At 38.1% G+C, this 21,816-nt stretch overlaps 1 protein-coding gene across 1 annotated transcript in view; it reads right to left on the bottom strand.

The window, feature by feature from the left end:
* The window catches only part of ZC3H12B (zinc finger CCCH-type containing 12B), a 227,076-nt gene that overhangs the window by 199,548 nt on the left and 5,712 nt on the right, over nucleotides 1-21,816 (bottom strand). The window lies entirely within an intron of this gene.

Raw genomic sequence — 21,816 nt, 5'->3', positions numbered from 1 at the left:
GTCAAATTTGTAAAATTTTGAAAAGGTGTGAAGCGAAGACCAAGTCGCAGCCTTGCAAATCTGTTCAACAGAGGCCTCATTTTTAAAAGCCCAGGTGGAAGCCACAGCTCTAGTAGAATGAGCTGTAATCCTTTCAGGAGGCTGCTGTCCAGCAGACTCATAGGCTAAACGTATTATGCTACGAAGCCAAAAAGAGAGAGAGGTAGCCGAAGCCTTTTGACCTCTTCTCTGTCCAGAGTAAACGACAAACAGGGAAGAAGTTTGACGAAAATCTTTAGTTGCCTGCAAATAGAACTTCAGGGCACGGACTACGTCCAAATTATGCAAAAGTCGTTCCTTCTTTGAAGAAGGGTTAGGACACAGTGATGGAACAACAATCTCTTGATTGATATTCCTGTTAGTAACTACCTTAGGTAAGAACCCAGGTTTAGTACGCAGAACTACCTTGTCTGAATGAAAAATCAGATAAGGAGAATCACAATGTAAGGCAGATAACTCAGAGACTCTTTGAGCCGAGGAAATAGCCATCAAAAACAAAACCTTCCAGGATAACAGCTTGATATCAATGGAATGAAGGGGTTCAAATGGAACGCCTTGAAGAACATTAAGAACTAAGTTTAAGCTCCACGGCGGAGCAACAGTCTTAAACACAGGCTTAATCCTAGTTAAAGCCTGACAAAAAGCCTGAACGTCTGGAACTTCAGCCAGACGTTTGTGTAGAAGAATAGACAGAGCAGAAATCTGTCCCTTTAACGAACTAGCAGATAAGCCCTTTTCTAAACCCTCTTGTAGAAAGGACAATATCCTAGGAATCCTAACCTTACTCCATGAGTAACTCTTGGATTCGCACCAATATAAATATTTACGCCATATCTTATGGTAAATTTTTCTGGTAACAGGCTTCCTAGCCTGTATTAAGGTATCAATAACCGACTCCGAGAAGCCACGCTTTGATAGAATCAAGCGTTCAATCTCCATGCAGTCAGCCTCAGAGAAATTAGATTTGGATGTTTGAAAGGACCCTGAATTAGAAGGTCCTGTCTCAGAGGTAGAGACCACGGTGGACAGGACGACATGTCCACTAGGTCTGCATACCAGGTCCTGCGTGGCCACGCAGGCGCTATCAGAATCACCGAAGCTCTCTCCTGTTTGATCTTGGCAATCAAACGAGAAAGCATCGGGAATGGTGGAAACACATAAGCCATGTTGAAGACCCAAGGGGCTGTCAGAGCATCTATCAGCACCGCTCCCGGGTCCCTGGACCTGGATCCGTAACAAGGAAGCTTGGCGTTCTGGCGAGACGCCATGAGATCCAGATCTGGTTTGCCCCAACGAAGAATCAGTTGAGCAAAGACCTCCGGAGGAAGTTCCCACTCCCCCGGATGAAAAGTCTGGCGACTTAGAAAATCCGCCTCCCAGTTCTCTACGCCTGGGATGTAAATCGCTGACAGGTGGCAAGAGTGAGACTCTGCCCAGCGAATTATCTTTGAGACTTCCAACATCGCTAGGGAACTTCTGGTTCCCCCTTGATGGTTGATGTAGGCCACACAGTCGTGATGTTGTCCGACTGAAATCTGATGAACCTCAGAGTTGCTAACTGAGGCCAAGCTAGGAGAGCATTGAATATTGCTCCTAATTCCAGAATATTTATTGGGAGGAGTTTCTCCTCCTGAGTCCATAATCCCTGAGCTTTCAGGGAGTTCCAGACTGCGCCCCAGCCTAGAAGGCTGGCGTCTGTTGTTACAATCGTCCAATCTGGCCTGCGAAAGGTCATCCCCTTGGACAGATGTGGCCGAGAGAGCCACCATAGAAGAAAATCTCTGGTCTCTTGATCCAGACTTAGTAGGGGGGACAAATCTGAGTAATCCCCGTTCCACTGACTTAGCATGCACAATTGCAGCGGTCTGAGATGCAGGCGCGCAAATGGTACTATGTCCATTGCCGCTACCATTAAGCCGATTACTTCCATGCACTGAGCTACTGACGGGTGTGGAATGGAATGAAGGACACGACAAGCATTTAGAAGTTTTGATAACCTGGCCTCTGTCAGGTAAATTTTCATCTCTACAGAATCTATAAGAGTCCCTAGAAAGGGAACTCTTGTAAGTGGTAATAGAGAACTCTTTTCCACGTTCACCTTCCACCCATGCGATCTCAGAAATGCCAGAACTATCTCTGTATGAGACTTGGCAGTTTGAAAACTTGACGCTTGTATCAGAATGTCGTCTAGGTACGGAGTCACCGCTATGCCTTGCGGTCTTAGTACCGCCAGAAGTGAGCCCAGAACTTTTGTAAAGATTCTTGGAGCCGTAGCTAATCCGAAGGGAAGAGCTACAAACTGGTAATGCCTGTCTAGGAAAGCAAATCTTAGGTACCGATAATGATCCTTGTGAATCGGTATGTGAAGGTAGGCATCCTTTAAATCCACTGTGGTCATGTACTGACCCTCTTGGATCATGGGACGGATGGTTCGAATAGTTTCCATTTTGAATGATGGAACTCTTAGAAATTTGTTTAGGATTTTTAAGTCCAAGATTGGTCTGAAGGTTCCCTCTTTCTTGGGAACCACAAATAGATTTGAATAGAATCCCTGCCCGTGTTCCGTCCGCGGAACTGGGTGGATCACCCCCATTAGTAAAAGGTCTTGTACACAGCGTAGAAACGCCTCTTTCTTTATTTGGTTTGCTGATAACCTTGAAAGATGAAATCTCCCTCGTGGAGGAGAAGTTTTGAAGTCCAGGAGATATCCCTGAGATATGATCTCCAACGCCCAGGGATCCTGGACATCTCTTGCCCAAGCCTGGGCGAAGAGAGAAAGTCTGCCCCCCACTAGATCCGTTTCCGGATAGGGGGCCCTCTCTTCATGCTGTCTTGGGGGCAGCAGCAGGTTTCTTGGCCTGCTTGCCCTTGTTCCAGGACTGGTTAACTTTCCAGCCCTGCCTGTAACGAGCAACAGCTCCTTCCTGTTTTGGAGCGGAGGAAGTTGATGCTGCTCCAGCCTTGAAGTTACGAAAGGCACGAAAATTAGACTGTTTGGCCTTTGATTTGGCCCTGTCCTGAGGTAGAGCATGGCCCTTACCTCCCGTAATGTCAGCTATAATTTCTTTCAAGCCGGGCCCGAATAAGGTCTGCCCTTTGAAAGGAATATTAAGCAATTTAGATTTAGAAGTCACGTCAGCTGACCAGGATTTAAGCCATAGCGCTCTGCGCGCTTGGATGGCGAATCCGGAGTTCTTAGCCGTAAGTTTGGTTAAATGTACGACGGCATCAGAAACAAATGCGTTAGCTAGCTTAAGTGCTTTAAGCTTGTTCATAATTTCATCCAATGGAGCTGTGCGAATGGCCTCTTCCAGAGACTCAAACCAGAATGCCGCCGCAGCAGTGACAGGCGCAATGCATGCAAGGGGCTGTAAGATAAAACCTTGTTGAACAAACATTTTCTTAAGGTAACCCTCTAATTTCTTATCCATTGGATCTGAAAAGGCACAACTATCCTCCACCGGGATAGTGGTACGCTTAGCTAAAGTAGAAACTGCTCCCTCCACCTTAGGGACCGTCTGCCATAAGTCTCGTGTGGTGGCGTCTATAGGAAACATTTTCCTAAATATGGGAGGAGGGGAAAAGGGCACACCAGGTCTATCCCACTCCTTGCTAATAATCTCTGTAAGCCTTTTAGGTATAGGAAACACGTCAGAACACACCGGTACCGCATAGTATCTATCCAACCTACATAATTTTTCTGGAATTGCAACCATGTTACAATCATTCAGAGCCGCTAATACCTCCCCTAGCAATATGCAGAGGTTCTCAAGCTTAAATTTAAAATTAGAAATCTCTGAATCCAGTCTCCCTGGATCAGATCCGTCACCCACAGAATGAAGCTCTCCGTCTTCACGTTCTGCAAACTGTGACGCAGTATCTGACATGGCTCTCACCTCATCCGCGCGCTCTGTCCTTAACCCAGAGCTATCGCGCTTGCCTCTTAATTCTGGCAATTTAGATAATACTTCTGTTATAACAGTAGCCATGTCTTGCAAAGTGATTTGTAAGGGCCTCCCTGATGTACTTGGCGCCACAAAATCACGCACCTCCTGAGCGGGAGGCGAAGGTACTGACACGTGAGGAGAGTTAGTCGGCATAACTTCCCCCTCGTTGTCTGGTGATAATTTCTTTACATGTAAAGATTGACTTTTATTTAAAGTAGCATCAATGCAATTAGTACATAAATTTCTATTGGGCTCCACATTGGCCTTTAAACATAGTGAACAAAGAGATTCATCTGTGTCAGACATGTTTAAACAGACTAGCAATGAGACTAGCAAGCTTGGAAATACTTTTCTAAATAAATTTACAAGCAATATAAAAAACGCTACTGTGCCTTTAAGAAGCACAAAAAGCTGTCACAGTTGAAATAACAATGAACCAAAATAGTTATAGCAACCAATTTTTCACAGTAAATGTATTAAGTTAGCAAAGGATTGCACCCACCAGCAAATGGATGATTAACCCCTTAATACCCAAAAACGGATTAACAATTTAATAATTAACGTTTTTCTCACAGTCAAAACACACTGTCACAGGTCTCTGTGACTGATTACCTCCCTCAAAATGAATTTTGAAGACCCCTGAGCTCTCTAGAGACGATCTGGACCATGGAGGATGAAGTAGACAGATTGTGACTGAATTTTTACTGCGCAAAAAAGCGCTAAAATAGGCCCCTCCCACTCATATTACAACAGTGGGGAAGCTCAGAAAACTGTTTCTATGCAGAAAACAAAGATGGCCATGTGGTAAAAATCATGCCCCAATAAGTTTTATCACCAAGTACCTCACAAAAAACGATTAACATGCCAGTAAACGTTTTAAACATACATTTGAAAAGTTATGAATTGTTATTAATAAGCCTGCTACCAGTCGCTTTTACTGCAGTTAAGGCTCATACATTATTTCAGTATTAACAGTATTTTCAGAGTCAATTCCATTCCTTAGAAAAATACATTCAGTGTACACACACTCATCAGCCTAATACCAGTCGCTATCACTGCATTTAAGGCTGAACTTACTTTACATTGGTATCAGCAGTATTTTCTCAGTCAATTCCATTCCTCAGAAAAATAATTACTGCACATACCTCATTTGCAGGGGGCCCTGCATGCTATTCCCCTTCTCTGAAGTTACCTCACTCCTCAGATGAGAACAGCCAGTGGATCTTAGTTACGTCTGCTAAGATCATAGAAAACGCAGGCAGATTCTTCTTCTAATGCTGCCTGAGAATAAACAGCACACTCCGGTGCCATTTAAAATAACAAACTTTTGATTGTAGAAATAAACTAAGTTAAAAAACACCACAGACCTCTCACAGCGACCTATCTAGTTAGGCTGCAAGAGAATGACTGAATATGACATGTGAGGGGAGGAGCTATGTAGCAGCTCTGCTGGGTGATCCTCTTGCAGCTTCCTGTTAGGAAGAGATATATTCAATAAGTAATGGATGACCCGTGGACTGACTACACTTAACAAGAGAAATTTGGGCACCCTTGTCATTTTGTTGATTTGAATACCTGTAACTACCTAGCACTGATTAATTGGAACACACAATTGGTTTGGTGAGCCCATTAAGCCTTGAACTTTATAGACAGATGCATCCAATCATGAGAAAAGGTATTTAAGGTGGCCAATTGCAAGTTGTTGTTCTCTTTGACTCTCCTCTGAAGAGTGGCAGCATGGGGGCCTCAAAACAACTCTTAAATTACCTGAAAACAAAGATTGTTCAACATTATGGTTTAGGGGAAGGCTACAAAAAGCTATTGCAGAGATTTAAGCTGTCAGTGTCCACTGTGAGGAACATAGTGAGGAAATGGAAGACCACAGGCACAGTTCTTGTTAAGGCCAGAAGTAAAATATCAGAGAGGCAAAAGGCAAAGGATGGTGAGAACGGTCAAAAACAGCCCACAGACCACCTCAAAAGACCTACAACATCGTCTTGCTGCAGATGGTGTCACTGTGCATCGAACAACAATTCCCAATTATGGGAGAGTGATGGGGAAGAAGCCTTTTCTGCACACTCGCCACAGAGTCGCTTGAGGTATGCAAACGCACATTTGGACAAGCCAGCTTCATTTTGGAAGAAGGTGCTGTGGACAAGGGCCGTTATGCATGGCGGCAAAAGAACACAGTGTTCCAAGACAAACACTTGCTAGCCACAGTAAAATTTGGTGGATGTTCCATCATGCTGTAGGGCTGTGTGGCCAGTGCCAGTACTGGAAATCTTGTTAAAGTTGAGGGTCGCATGGATTCCACTCAATATCAGCAGATACTTGAGAATAATGTTGAGGAATCAGTCACAAAGTTGAAGTTAGGCCGGAGCTGGATATTTCAACAAGACAACGACCCAAAACACTGCTAAAAATCTACTCTGGCATTTATGCAGAGGAACAAGTACAATGTTCTGGAATGGCCATCCCAGTCCCCAGACCTGAATATCATTGAAAATCTGTGGGGTGATTTGAAGCGGGCTGTCCATGCTCGGCATTTATCAAATCTAAGTGAACTGGAGATGTTTTGCAAGGAGGAATGGTCAAAAATACCTTCATCCAGAATCCAGACACTCATGACAGGCTATAGGAAGCATCTAGAGGCTGTTATTTCTGCTAAAGGAGGCCCTACTAAATATTGATGCAATATTTCTGTTTGGGTGCCCAAATTTATGCACCAGTCTAATTTCATTTTGATGCATATTGCACATTTTCTGTTAATCCAATAAACCTCATTTCACTACTGAAATATTACTGTGTCCTTCAGTTATAGATCAAAATGAAATTGCTGATCCAAACACCCAATTATTTATAAATGAAAATCATGGAAATTGTCAGGGGTGCCTAAACTTTTGCATACGACTGTATTTATATATATATCTACACATACATACATACATACATACACACACACATACATATACATACATACATACACACAAACACACTCACCGGCCACTTTATTAGGTACACCTTTCTAATACCAGGTTGGACCCCTTTTTGCCTTCAGAACTGCCTTTATTCTTCGTGGGGCTAATACTTTGATATATTGTTTGCGTTGTGGGCTTTGGCGGTTTGGGGTTAATACTTTAATAAGTAGTTTGTGTTGTGGGCTTTGGAGGTTTAGGGGGTTAATACTTTAATAGGTAGTTTGCGTTGTGGATTAATGGCGGATTAGGGGTTAATAGTTTTCTTAGGTAGTTTGCGATATTGAGGTTTAGGGGTTAATACACTTTATTAGTTATTGCAGTGGGGAATTGCGGTTGACAGGTAGATAGATATTGTGCATGCGTTAGGTGTTAGTTTATTTTTGCAGGCAGTTTCAGAAGTTACGGTGCTCCCATACTCAGCGCAAGGCTTGCTGCGGCTGCCTTTGTGTAGCGAGGTGAAAATGGAGTAAGATTAAAGTCCTTGCTCTGAATACTGGATACCGATTTGCGACAAAGTCCCATGTTAGCTTATGGGAGTAAAAATTGTGGGCGACGGGTGAAATATACGTGCCGCATTTATATGCGGCGCTGTATATTGGATACCAAAACCTCATAAAAACCGGCGTCGCCTGCAAAAGCATATGTAATGGGGCCCATTGAATGCAGTGAAAGCTAGATTGTAATAGGGAGGCACCCATGACTGGAGGGAGGCATGGAAGAACCTCAATACTATACTTATAAAATGTATTTAGTGTTTAATGCCTCTTTAACTACAGTGAAACAACATCATTCTAGATCTTCAGCATACTTGTCATGTGCATAGAGATTTCAGGGTGTATGCTGTTCCCAAAGGAAGGCTACTAAAATGGTACATGGTCTAAGAAAAAAACTTATATGTAATATAAGAGAAGGGAAAAAGGTTATATGATAGAAATCATCAAGGGTATTTAAGGGGCTTATTTAGGGGGTTTGATAAAAAGAGTAACATCACAACACAGGGCAATGATCTCAAGCTGGAGGGAAGTGTGTTCAGGAGAAATTTGCAGAGGCGCTTATTTACAGAAAAGGTGGTTGATTCGGGGAATACACTTCTAGTGGAAGCAGTAAAGATAAAATCTGTCAGGGATCTATATAGGGCTATCCTAAGAATAAATTGCACTTACAAAAGGTAATATGTGGAGACTCTCTCGTTCTTATCTGCCATCAAAATCTATGTTTCTGTGTTACCATGGAAACCTGCCACCAACTTCTTGCACAATGTCATATGAGTCATTTGCACCTATGCTGCCATAGTAACCAGAAGTGTCGTAACTAAAAGGAAACCAACATTTTTTTTAAGTAAAACAGTATGTGTGTATATAGAAATGTGATAAATTATCACCAAATGATGAATATATATATATATATATTTATTTCTATTATTTTATTAATTAATTAATTTATTTATTTATTTTAAATCCATCTTTCAACATGTAAAAAAAAATGCAGGCATGCTTCCAGCCAACCAGAAGCCCATACCTGAGTACTGTATGTTGCCTTCCAAGTTTTCCATTAGAGGAACGTCAAGGTACAGATGCATTTTTATTTTTAAAACATTACTTTCAAGAGGGTCTTAAACTACAAAAGTCTTTCTACTTAAAAATGCTTGTGCTACCAAAAAAATTCCAGTTGCCCAATTAAGAAAAGGTCCCTTTAATAAAAACCTATGAACCAAACTAATAAAAAGCCTAAAAATAAGTCAGTGCAGCTGTCAGGCCAACTTTAAGTGTCACAACATTCTGCTAAGTGTGTCATACTGAATTAAAGTTGAGGGCAAAAAATATATATATAAAATTCTGAATGGTTTATTTCAGTATAAAATCTAAATAGTTAAGGTTTTTACAGGCACACATCAAACAATACAACATATACAATTCTCAGTTCATGATATACAGGCAGTCCCCAGGTTACGAACAAGATAGGTTCTGTGGTTTTGTTCTTAAAGTGAATGTAAATTTTACTTATTAATATTAAACCTACTTGCTCACAATGTTATAAATAGTCAAACCCCATTAATATAATTATAATAAAGATAGTTTTATTTAATTTATAACTTATCTCCGTTGTAAGCACTCAACTCCTCCCAACCGTCTTCTTCCTGGATTACAGCCCTATATCCGATGCCTCATTTCAATATTTTACGCCCACTCCGTGACGTTTGTTTGAAGCTCGTTCGCGACCAGGGCCTACATTTGCGCATGCGTTTAAAAAATTCAGTATTATATAGATCGGTCATATTCTATTAAAACTGATAACAGATCCATATAATTTTGTATCTGGATAATTGGAATGTGAGACAGGTCTATATTATACGGTATCAGGATTAGTATAATGTGAGCGATCTCTGTAATATGGTATCATGATTAATATAATGTGACTGATCTATTTAATATGATATCAATAATAATAGAAATTGACAGATCGATTTAATATGGACAGATCTTTGTAACACGGTATCAGGATAAGTATAATGTGAGCGATCGATGTAATATGGTATCAGGATTAATAGAATGGGACACATCTATGTAATATGGTCTGATGTCAGAGGGAGAGATCTATATGATACGACAATTAGTTGCAATTGCTCTCCAGGTCTTAGAATAAATGAGATTATATTGTTATTGCGCATGCGAGAATCGAGGACGAGCATTGAGTATGCAACGTCATCGAGTAGTTCACACATGCGCAGTTAAAGAAAGTGACGTGGTGAACAACCAGCCTGACGTCCTGGGGACGAAAAAAAGATTAAGACAGCGAAGTGTCAATCAGATAAGAAAAGTGGGACCAAAAATGCAGGCGGAGGAATCGGCGAAAACAATAGCAAGTAAAAGTAGATATTATGACTTTTATTTACATCTTGAAAAAATATGATGAATGAAACTAACGTTTATTTGGGCAATTAAACACTTTGATGCAGAGCTATTTGGTTGACTTTACATGCACTTTAAGTTGAATTTGTATGTAAGTTGGAACAGGCACTTTTTTTTAGGTGAAACTCTAGTCAGAATTTTTTTTAGTTTTGGATAGTATAGGGAAAAGTTTGTTTTGCTATCTGTGCCCCTGAAAATTTCACATCACTTTCTGTCCTTGTGACTATTGGATTTTGAGTATTTTGGGTTATCCTGGACAGAAGGATTGGCGATAAAGCTCTATTTTCTCAGTTTGTAAGTACGAGTTGTACTTAAGTCGGATGTCTGTAACCCGGGGACTGCCTGTATTGATTTGTATATCACTGTATTACATAAACATAATCCCTGACAGGTCAGGCTAATGGAAAAAATCATGGCTGTGAATTAAAATATAATAAAAGTGTTCAAAATCAAAACAAACAAAAACGTATATAGGAGGCGCCCTTGATATAAAAAGGTACTATATAACTACGGAGTTATAATTCCAGTAGACAGATAGTAGGTGTACTTTAACTATAAGCACTAGAACAAATATATGTATCTTACAGACTGTATCATGTAGTTGTAATATCACTTTAAAAGTTTAAATGCAAGTTAAGGGCAAGTAATGTCTGTATATCATATAGTAGTATTATCACTTTAAATACAAAAAGAATCTACTACACAGTTAACACAGGTGAACTTAAGTAATTCAAACAATTATAACTATGAACATCAGATATTGTGATGGTATAATACCATCTGTATGAAAATGGCAATAATGATATTAGTGTCCCATATGTAATGTGATAAATTATCACCAAATGATGAATGATTATTTCAGGTGAAGGCAGCTGTCTGTATGAGGATCAAGGCCACGATCCAGGATCAATGATCTGTAGAAAGCAAAAAGGGACAGAAGCGCCACATGGTCCAATATTGTTTGAAACAATGATACATTTTTTTGGTGTGTGACAGATACACTCACATTTGATAATGCACCCCTGTTGGTGCAAAATGGGGCAAGCTGGGATCTATTCAGTCACCCAGCAGACTGACCTCCGGTAAGTATTCAGTTATCTGTAAGTGATATAAACAGAGAAACAAAGTGCCAATATGGCCTAGTATTGTATGAACCAGAGAGGTGTAGTGTTAATAAAATATTACACTCGCATTTGGTGATACACCTCCCTTAGTGCAATAGAGGCAAACTGGGCTCAAACAGTCACCCAGTAGACTGAACCTAGGCCAGCAGGAGTCCCCAGTAGTCCAATCAGATAGTGGTGGTTAGATGAAAGGAGTATGGCAGCAAGTAGTAAGTGTATAACAAACTTACTTTATTTAAAAAGTATTAAAATGCTAGCTTTCTACAAAATCAAAACAGATTGAGAAGCACTGCCTTAAAATATGTGACATACATATTAAAAAGCACATGTCCATATTGCCCAATATTTCCTGGCTAGTATATGGAAAGAAGATGGTGGAGATTCTATGATTCAGGGGCTTACTTAGGGCAAACCAAGGACAAGGGTCAGACCATGAATTGTGCAGAAATAAGGCATTCCATGGGCTGTGGTTAGTTTTAAGTGATAAGCAGTTTCACTCCCAAATCATGTTTCCTGTAAAATTGAAACTCAGAGCCTTCATCTCTGTAAGTCATCTTACTGTACATTCTTAATGTAAGGATATATATAAGAATCTCTAATGTAAAAAAAAAATAATAAAAAAATGTAAGCATGGTCATATTTCCATGTACTGTATATATAACCACGGGCTGCTGTGAAAACATGGTGAGGACAAAATGAAGAAAAAAGAATTATCACTGTAAAAAAATTCTACTCTAAACCCAAACCCCTCTATCCTTCTCAGATCCCGTAACTTTCTAACATCCTGACTTAGCACCACTAATGCCCCCAGGCGCTGATCTGACAGTGTATTTAGCTTTTGATTGGTAAGTACACTCTTGTGTAGTAGCTTGCCTAGAAAGCTAGTGTATGGTGTTCATATTGTTGGGTGCTCACCAGAGACATGAACATGGTACAGATCTTGGCATTTAAAAATAAATAAAGCAGCTTTTCTTTTTTTACTGCTTATTCAATACTGTGTAACAGTACCCAAGAATACTATTAACCATTATTTCCTTTTAAATGTATTCTCTCTATACCCTGTATTTACCATATAGTTCTATACGTCTTACTACCCCCTGCTGTCCTCGGCTCTTCCTGGCTTTGTGGCTTTTGCGAAGTTTGGTAACGTCCATAGCGTAAACGCAATGTCATGGTAACATGATCACAGGAGATACAACTTGTGAAACAAGGAAACAACTCCTACCTGATACACAGTTTTGTTTTATTTGGGTTTTTTTTATTAGGGGGGGAATTCCACTTTTTCAGGTGCACAGAATATTTATATGCAACAACAACCAAAAACTCAGTGTTTTTAAATAGTACATGAAAAGTTTTAAAAATACATTTTCTCTATTTATTGATGTGAGAAAAGAATCACTACAGAGAGAAATCCCTTTAAATACTATTCCAATATATGGAGCTGATTCATTAATATGGGGTTAAAAGGACATTGCATTTCTTTACTAATAAAATGCTCTGTTTATTAACCATGTGTTTAAACACTGCTTTTTAAATAAAGATAGCAAGATAATGAAGAACAAATAATAGGAGTAAATTAGAAAGTTATTTAAAATTGCATGCTCTATCTGAATCATTAAAGAAAAAAATTAGTTTAGTGTCCCTTTAAACACTGCTTGCTGTTGTATAAAAAATGTACTTTGTCCCACGCTCCCTAGAGAAAAGCAAAACACACACCTAGAATAGACAATTTGAAACCCTAGGTTACAAATTTTGCTTTTTGGCCTCTCTAGGGAGCATTAGACAAAGCACAAATTTGACATAGAAGAGTTGTTTAGCTATGTGTTTAACTCCTCTGCAGGTGTTACTACACTAGAATGTTCTTTAAAATTATATACATATTAGTAAATAGCATCAACTGCACAGCACAGTAGTTTTCACTCACTTTAGTGAATATAGTAGTCGCAAAATGTTGTGAGTATCAAGTCGAGATACATTTAGTTTCTTTGAGGAGTCCCTAAGGTATATCACAATTTCCATGAAAGGGTAAAATATATCAAATCTAAAATATCATATAATATTTAATCTTTTTAGTATTAATATTTTAAACCTCCAATACACTTGTGATAATAGGCATTTAGATTATTGCATTTTATATGCATACAATGTTTAAAGCGTGAAGCTTTTGTTAAAAACACAATGATCTGTTTTATTAAAATATAAACCAAGCTATGTAATACATTTAAAAGAGATATAAAACCAAAAATGTTCTTTTGTGCAGAGCATACAATTAAAAAAAAAAAAAGAGTTTTCAATTTACTTCTATTATCAAATTTGCTTTGTTTCCATGGTATTCTTTGTTGAAGAGATACCTAGGTAGGTGTTTGGAGCACTGCATGGTGTTAAATAGTGCTGCCCTCTAGTGCTCTTACAAATAATTAACATTCTTGCAACACTGCTGCCATATAGTGTTTTAGACATGGGCAGGCTCCTGAGCTTATGTCCCTGCTTTTCAACAAAAGATACCAAGAGTACAAAGAACATTTTATAATTAGAAATAAATTAGAACTTTGTTTAAAATTGCATGCTCTGTCTGTTTCACAAAACATTTTGGGGGTTTCATATCCCTTTAACATTGACAAAACAGCCAAAAAACATTACTCAAACAGTTACATTTGCGCTTTCAACAACCCCAAGGTGTAAAATTGGAAAAGTAATGTTCTTGGACAGATTAGGGTTCGAAAGCCCTCTGAAAAACCCATTTGATGCACTTTACATGAAATATAATAGATTGGATTGCAGCCTTATATGTTCAACCTTAGCGGGGAAAAAAGTTAAATATAAAAGGGAAACTCACGCACCACCAATCACACTCTCAAGCCAGCCCTGAACAAGGCATGGCCAGTGATTGGAGCACCAATGCACAGTACCTCCTGTGAGAAAGCAAAATTATAGGTTTAACCCCTTTGGGAGCACTCCCATCAACTAAGTTAGTCACAAACCCCGTGTTTCAAAGAGAGGTAATAAAATCAGTGACAGTTAACACCTTGTAATTACAAGACATTTCTGTTGTTCTGCTACAGAATGACATATGACCAAGCTTTAACTATTTTAAAACAAATTAACATCCTTTTCTCTGCAATTATTTTTCAACAGCCAAATTCCAACCACCATTTGCCTTATGTGGAGGAGCCAATCTGGGCTTTAGTCTGCAGACAACACTAGCCACTGTCATAATGTTAATATAAAGTACATTGGTTTGCAGTTATGTGATAAAGCAAATTGGTGGAAAATATGTAGTAGGGTTAGCCTCGGGAAACCAGCAGGATACATTTCAAGATCTGAGAATTAGAAATTGCTACATTTTCAGAGCTAAATTATATAAAAGGGGGGACAAAATAAACTATGACAGTATGCTGTAAAGTTGTTTATTTACACATACTGTAACCATTTCATATCAAAATATCAAGGTATTTATGGTTCCTTTAAATGTGTCAACTTCTAGGTGCACGTTACATTAAAAAGCTTGGAACGAAAAGGGTTACCAGTTTAGGTCCAGGTTTTTGTTTTTCATAAACTATTATCCAAACTTTAAAAAAAAAAAAAAAATCAACTGTCGGTCTGAATTTAAAGTAGACACACAAAGGATGAGCATTAAAAGGGATAGTAAACACCAAAAATGTTATTGTTTAAAACGATAATCCCTTTATTTACCATTCCCCACTTTTGCATAACCAACACTGTTATAGAAATATGCCTTTTACCTCTGTAATTACCTTGTATCTAAGCTTCTGTAGACTGTCTCCTTATCTCAAATCTTTTGACAGACTGGCATTTCAGGCAATTAGTGCTGACTCTTAAATAACTTCACGTGCGTGAGCACAGTGTTATCCATATGAAACACATGAACTAACACCCCCTAGCTGTGAAAAACTGTCAAATTCATTTAGATACGAGGCGGCCTTCAAGGGCTTAGAAATTAGCATATGAGCCTACCTAGGTTTAGCTTTCAACTAAGAATAACAACAAAGTAAATTTGATGATAAAAGTAAATTAGAAAGTTGTTTAAAAATTACATGCCCTATCTGAATCATGAAAGCTAAATTTGGACTAGACTGTCCCTTTAAGAGTAGTATTCACTTCCTGGTACAACTGTGAGAATTATTTTATAAGAACACAAATATATATGGTCATTTATTAGACTTAAAGGGACACTGAACCCAATGTATTTTTCTTTTGTGATTCAGATAGAGCATGCAATTGTAAGCAACTTTCTAATTTACTCCTATTATCAATTTTTCTTCATTCTCTTGCTATCTTTATTTGAAAAAGAATGCATCTACGTTTTTTGGTTCAGGCTCTGGACAGCACTTTGCTATTGTTGGAAGAATTGATCCACCAATCAACAAGAACAACCCAGGTTGTTCACCAAAAATGGGCCGGAATCTAAACTTACATTCTTGTATTTCAAATAAAGATACCAAGAGAATGAAGAAAATTTGATAATAGGAGTAAATTAGAAAGTTGCTTAAAATTTCATGCTCTTTCTGAATCACAAAAGGAAAACATTTGGGTTCAGTGTCCCTTTAAGGAAAAATGTTCTTGTCAGAGAAAGAGGAACACTAGAAAAAAAGGCATATTTTTAATGTAATCTGACATTTTCAAAAGCACTACTTTACTGAAAGTGTAAGAGACAAGTGGTAGAGACAAACAAGCACAGTTAAAAGGACAATAAACATTACTTTTTTCTGTAATCCTTTTAAAGGGACATGAAACCCATTTTTTTCTGTCAGGATTTAGACAGAGAATACAACTTTAAACAACTTTCTAGTTTGCTTAATTTGCTTGATATCCTTTGTTGAAGGAGAAGCAATGCACGACCGGGAGCTAGCCGAACACATCAGGTGACAAGAGGCACATATATGCGATCGCCAATCAGCAGCTAACTCCCAGTAGTGCATTGCTGTTCCTTGGTCTAACTAGGTATGCTTTTTAATAAAGAATACCAAGAGAATGAAACTAATTAAACAATAGAAGATAATTGGAAAGTTGATTAAAATTGCATGCTCTGTCTGAATCATAAAAGTTAAAATATGACTTTATTGTCCCTTTACTGCATTGCCAGATTACATAGCCTAATGTTCCATGTTTAACGAAGGTTTCCCAAAGTATATTTTAGCACCCCTTTGTTTGCATGGTGACAAGCTGTGCCCCCAGCCTTTATTTTTTTGCGGGGTGACATTCACTCACATTTAAAGGGATTTAAATACCTTATAATGTAAAAAAAAAATTGCAGTCTTCCAATAGATTAACATAACACATTGTTTGCTGCAAGTTTTTTTAAAGGTCAACCTTCATCCACCACTTTCCTTATTTAAAGGAGCCAATCTGGACTTGAGTATGGAGACGACAGAGCTTGCCATTGTGCCAATAAAATCTCCATTGTTTGGGCCCAACAGAAAAGATAAGATAACAAAATGCAAATTAAAGAGATATGTGGCAAGCCATGCGGTCTTGCCGTTTTCCGGACTGAAAAATGTACAATTTTCAGACAAATTACAGAAAAAGAGGGCAAATTATTAAAATATATCGTAAAGTTGTTTTACTATGCATAATTCAATATTTTATACTATAATCTCAGAGTGTTTATTGTCTGGAATACTAGAGAGAAAAAAAAACTGCAATTTAATTTTAACCAAGTATCTTTGAACAGTTAGTTTTTGTTTAAGCAATCAGCTTTGAAGATGAGGTGTTTAGCCCTTCTCATTAAGAGACGTTACTTTCCCGTTATGCTGGCCAATGCTAGAACATTAAACAAAGCCATTTCATTTTTAAACGTACAAAACAAAAAAACTAAATATACCGGCAACATAATGCACTATATAAATATTTATATTAAAATGTCTAATTCTTTTCACCACTGAAATAGTGCTAGTATCAATATGTGTAATTTACGGTTTACGTTACACAGTAACAAAAGAACAGGAATAAAGCATATGTTCTTATGCTTTATTACGTTCCTAAGACACAAAAGCGTATCACTGGTAGCTTTCTTTGTCTGTCTGCTTCCCCCTCTTCCTGCCACCCACAGAAGTTGTAAAAGGACAAAAATCTGTGACTTCGCACAATTAGGTTACAGAGTCAGTGAGCGTGACTATGAATCAGTCTCCGATGAGGAATTTCTTCTATTCTTTTCCTTAGTGCAAGATAGGCTTGCTCTACAGTCAGAGGCGTTCCTTTCCAGTCAGTTCAGTGGCACAGTTATAATGAGCATCTTCAAGCTGCAAATGTGTGTGCAGAAAATATGATTTATTTAGAGAACTTAAAAAAAACTATTTACATTATCACACCTGTTAAGCCAAGTTGGGACCATAAAACTGGAAAGCAGTGTCCTTAGTTAAAGGGATAGTCTAGTGAAAATTAAACTTTCATGATTCAGATAGAGCATGCAATTTTAAGCAACTTTCTAATTTACTCCTTTTTTAAAAGAATGTAAGCTTAGGAGCCGGCCCATTTTTGGTTCAGTACCTGAGTAGCACTTGCTGATTGGTGTCTAAATGTAGCCACCAATCAGCAAGCGCTACCCAAGTTCTGAACTAAAAATGGGCCGACTCCTAAGCTTACAATCTTGCTTTTTCAAATAAAGATACCAGAACGAAAAAAATAGGAGTAAATTAGAAAGTTGCTTAAAATTGCATGCTCTTTCCGATTAAAGTAAATGTCAATTTTGATGCTAAAGTGCCCGGTTTTAAAAAATTCGATTAAAAACAGGGGCACTTTAATTCATCAAAATTTACATTTCACTCGGGTTGTGAAAAAAAAAAACCTTTTAAACTTGACAGCCGCTCCAGTTTCCTCCACCTGTCGCAAAGCCTCTTCCTGGGTCTAAAATGAGGAATCCGGCTTCCTCCAATCACGGCGTTGAATCAGACACTGATTCTCCCGGGGGGGAAGCCGTGATTGGAGGAAGCCGGACTCCTCATTTTAGACCCAGGAAGAGGCTTTGCGACATCATTTCTGATGTCAGAAATGGGTTGCAATCCATCATTTCTGACGTCAGACCGGAGGAAGCTGGAGCTGCTGTCAAGATTAAAAGGTATGTTTTTTTTCAAAACAGGAGTTAAATGTAAATTTTGTGCCCCTGTTTTTAATCAAATTTTTAAAAAACGGGCACTTTAGCATCAAAATTGACATTCACTTTAATGAAAGTTTAATTTTGACTAGACTTTCCCTTTAAAGAGACATTATCTGTATGCTAAAACACTTAAAGGGATAGTAAACACCAAAAATGGTATTGTTTAAAAAGATAGATAATCCCTTTATTTACCATTCCCCACTTTTGCATAAACAACACTGTTATAGAAATATACTTTTTACCTCTGTATTTACCTTGTATCTAAGCTTCTGCTCACTGCCTCCTGATCTTTTGACAGACTTCCATTTCAGGCAATTATTGCTGACTCTTAAATAACTTCATGTGCATGAGCACAGTGTTATCTATATGAAACACATGAACTAATGCCCTCTAGCTGTGAAAAACTGTCAAATGCAGAGGCGGCCTTCAAGATCTTAGAAATTAGCATATGAGCCTACCTAAGTTTAGCTTTCAATTAAGAATAACAGGAGAACAAAGCAAATTTGATGATAAAAGTAAATTACAAAATTGTTTAAAATTACATGCCCTATATGATTAATGAAAGTTTAATTTGGACTTTACTATCCCTTTAAAAGTGATGTAGCATATCTGTTAAAAGCTGACTAGAAGCAAAAGGAATAGATTTAAAGAATACAAATATAATTGTCTTCGACGTAAATAACAATGGTATTTTTAAAGCACCCCATAGAAATATATTGGGAAAGAGAGTTGGAGCTATCCAACCTAAAAATGTTAGCGCGCCTGCGGCTTTTGTTCGCTCACTAACATTTTACTTTCAACTTATAATACGAGTGCTATTGATTTAACTTGAGCGTTGTTAGCGCTCAATAGCGCTAATATTTTTGTGCGCCACTTGTAATCTGGCCCTAGATTTTTAAACCTTGCAAAAGGGGTAAATACATAAGCAAGGTCATGCTTGCAAATTTAAAATGTCACAACTGTCACTTCTGAACAGCTTTCAAGCCATGTTTAGAACTGTACCTATGTGTTTAACTCCTCTACATGCTCTAACAAACTGAAATGTCTTTATATTTTGTATTCATATGAAACTAACAAAGTACAAGTGATGTAAAAAGCCATTCAAGCAGAGCATACTTTTCTTCTTCCTTATCTCTGGTTTAAACATTGATTGTGTGACCATTCTAGCAGAAACACTATTTTATTCCTCATTTATGTAAACAAAGATAAAGGATTCCTGTAACAATTGTCTGCTTTCCTGTCATCTTCTTGCTTCAAGCAGTCCAAATGATCATATTCTCTAATAAACGATTTCCTTCATCTTTACAACACCATGCCCAGCTATAACCAGTTTATTTAATCTAACTCGAAAAGGGCATTCTTCAGGCTAACCAGCCTCTCACCTCCCAAATCTGCTAAAATGGGAAAGTGGGTTTCACATTCAGTTTGGCCATTAACACCTGTGGTTGGTAACTAATTTTCCTTAGCTTGGCTGCAAATACTTGATTTCAGATGAGGCTATGGAGGCGTGGCTCTGTATATTTGGAATGACCTAGAATACCTATGGCCTCCTAAAGGAAAAAAATGGTGAATATCTCTAACATTAAAATTTTATAAAAACCTCAATAAGCATTTGGGTTACACAAAATTCTGTTAGATGTACTCAGTTTTTATAAAAGGCATAATGAGTGAAAAATGCAAGAAAACTAAAAATGTTCTTTTCATATATTGAGGCAGTGAAGCTATAGTTTAAGTTCATATACAAATGTGAAAATATATTTTTTTACCTTTTCAAGGGACACATTTAGAGGAAACTTTGCAGTTCTGATCATCACACAGATCACTACAAATGTTGCCGATCTTAAAGGGCCAGTAAACCCAAAAAATAATGTTATATAATTCTGCACATAGTGCAGAATTATATAACATCAGCATATGTTATATAATATATTATTATATAACATCAGCATATCGCCAGCTTTCTACCTGAAAGGATTTCAGAGAAATTTTCCTACGAAAATTACTTTTACAGTACGCCGCTCCTGGCTCTACTAAGCGAGTCTGCTTGTTTTTCTTGCTCTGCTCTGGTAGCAGGAGCGAGCTACATTGAGTTTAATGGCGCGATCGGGCCCGCTGTGAATAGACAGCGTGCCCAATGCGCTTAGGGAAAACAAACAGACCCACTCAGTAGTGCCAGGGGCGGCGTACTGTAAAAGTCATATTTGTAGGAACATTTCTCTGAAATCCTTTCAGGTAGAAAGTTGGCGCTATGCTGATGTTATAAAATTCTGCACTATATTATTTTGTGGGTTTACTGGCCCTTTAAAGGGTCATGATACCCAAATGTTAAAACACTTGATAGTGATGCAGCATAGCTGTAAAAAAACTGACTTGAAAATATCACCTGAACATCTCTATGTAAAAAAGAAAAATATTTTACCTCAAAATGTCCTAAGTATTCACACCCCTATGTAAAGGACTTTAAGCAGCAAATCAATATGCCTGTCCCGGGACTTGCAAGGGAGCGTGCCTCATGCACACTCATGTTATTTCCCTATTCAGTTTAAGGAAGTTTACTATGAAATCTCATGAGATCACAGTAAAAGAGTTCATAACCAAAGCACTGCTGATTGGCTGCTGTTAATTTCTTCCTTTTATTTATTTATTTTTTTAACCTGCTGCTGGGCAGTAACTGAAAGATAAACTTTTTACAGAGCACTTACTCTGGTGAGCTGAGGAAATTGTGAGTAAATATCTTCCTTTTTTACATAGAGATGTTCAGCTGATATTTTTCTGTCAGATGTTTACAATTATGCTGCATCACTTTCAAGTGATTTAGCATATAAGTATTATGTCCCTTTAAATAAATTGGTTTAGTATTTTAAGAGTGATAGGCATATTTTAACCCTTTCGAGTCAGGGCTAAAGTGCCTACATCGGAACAACTGTTCTGATGTAGACAAATTGAAACCATGCGATCGTGCACACGATCGCGAGATTTCAATTATTGGATCGCGTCTGGGGGGCGTCCCTACAACCCTAGGAACGCCCCCAAGACCGCGTTCAAGTCCTGACAGCACAGAAGGCTTCAGGACAGCCGTTAGCTATGACGTTCTATTCCGTCATAACGGCTTTAAAGCCCAGTCTAATTATGACGGAATAACAGTTTTAAAAGGTTAAAAAGGGACAGTCAACACCAGAATTTTTGTTGTTTAAAAAGATAGATAATACCTTTATTACCCACAGTTTTACATAACCAACACAGTTATAAAAATACATGCTTTACCTCTGTAATTACCTCGTATCTATGCCTCTGCAAACTGCCCCCTTATTTCAGTTCTTTTGACAGACTTGCATTTTAGTCAATCAGTGCTCACTCCACGGTAACTTCACGTGTGTGAACTCAATGTTATCTATATCAAACACATGAACTAATGCCCTCTAGTGGTGAAAACTGTCAAAATGCTTTCAGGTTAGAGGCGGCCTTCAAGGTCTAAGAAATTAGCATATGAACCTCCTAGGTTTAGCTTTTAACTAAGAATACCAAGAGAACAAAGCAAAATTGGTGATGAAAGTAAATTGGAAAGTTGTTTAAAATGGCATGCCCTATTTTGAATTATGAAAGGTTTTTTTGGACTTGACTGTCCCTTTAAGACAAAACATACAACAAAAAAGATGCACCAATCTTCATGATACTTGGCATAGATTATATGGGGTAGAAATGTCC

The sequence above is a fragment of the Bombina bombina genome, chromosome 1 (genome assembly GCF_027579735.1).
Source record: "Bombina bombina isolate aBomBom1 chromosome 1, aBomBom1.pri, whole genome shotgun sequence".
Classification (NCBI taxonomy): Eukaryota; Metazoa; Chordata; class Amphibia; order Anura; family Bombinatoridae; genus Bombina; species Bombina bombina.
Note: the sequence above shows the minus strand (reverse complement) of the source record. Positions and strands in the feature narration are given on the sequence as shown.